Raw genomic sequence first — 1,193 nt, 5'->3', positions numbered from 1 at the left:
AACGAAATTTTGAGCTCGTCAAAGATACTGGTGGCGAAACATTGCCACAGCTTACATGCTTAAGTAGGAGCTCTTTAGGTATGCTCTTTACGAGACAAACGACGGCCAAGTACAGGTCCTACTAAAAAACCTTGCTGTAAATAGATGTGTGAATGTTACTTCGAGAACTGTAAGATACACAATAAGGTCTCAGCAGACTGCTAGCTGTTCGAAAAGTGCTGTTTTGAGAAGAGTTAACCAAATCAAAAGACTGAAAATTACATCAGCCCATAAACAGTGGAATGAACAAAGCTGAAGACGTCTGCCCTTTTACAGGTGTATCCAAGTTCGAATTGTTCGGCAAAGACTGTTTCAGTTTAGTTGACAGAGGAGAAAAGAACGGTTCATTATAACAGTAAAACAAACAACAGTAAAGCAATTGATGGCAACCTGACTGCTGAAAGGATCATGCAAGACTTTCAAGACTGTGATTCAATGGGTTTGAATTCGCCTTCCAGCAAGACAAGATCCCATGCATACAGAAAACGATACCAAATGATAAAGAGGCCGATGAAACACTCACAACCATGGCCTGACCTGCGCAATATCGTAATATGAACATTATTGAGGTTGCACCTGCGCAATATCATAATATGAACATTATTGAGTTTGTATGGGATTATGTGAAATCTTATAAAATCAAAAGGCGACCATAATTTCTTGGCTGAATTATAGAGAGTGATACAAGACACTTGGAATAATATCCCATAACTTTACATTAATAAAGGTGTGCCATCATGCAAAGAAGGTGCTTATGCTCTATAAAACAAAGGACGCACCTGCAAAATATTAGTTCATTGTACAACATATTCACTTTTGAATATCTGTGATAATGTTTGGTAAAATTATTAAATTCAGCATCTAGTTACCAGTACTCGTTGTTGGTGTTTGCAAAATGATCTTCGTTACTTTACAGACACATACATTGCTTTAATGTACAGGAAAATTCCTGAACTAAAACTTATAATACAAGAAACGGGTCAATAACAACTGTATATCATGGAACATTGCAATACAGGGAACGGGTCAAGACCAGTTATAACACAAAACACGGGGAACAGGTCAATAACAACTGTATATCATGGAACATTGCAATACAGGGAACGGGTCAAGACCAGTTATAACACAAAACACGGGGAACAGGTCAATAACAA

This window comes from Limulus polyphemus, unplaced genomic scaffold (assembly GCF_000517525.1).
Source record: "Limulus polyphemus unplaced genomic scaffold, Limulus_polyphemus-2.1.2 Scaffold7300, whole genome shotgun sequence".
NCBI classification, from domain to species: Eukaryota; Metazoa; Arthropoda; class Merostomata; order Xiphosura; family Limulidae; genus Limulus; species Limulus polyphemus.
This window is presented reverse-complemented; position numbering follows the sequence as displayed.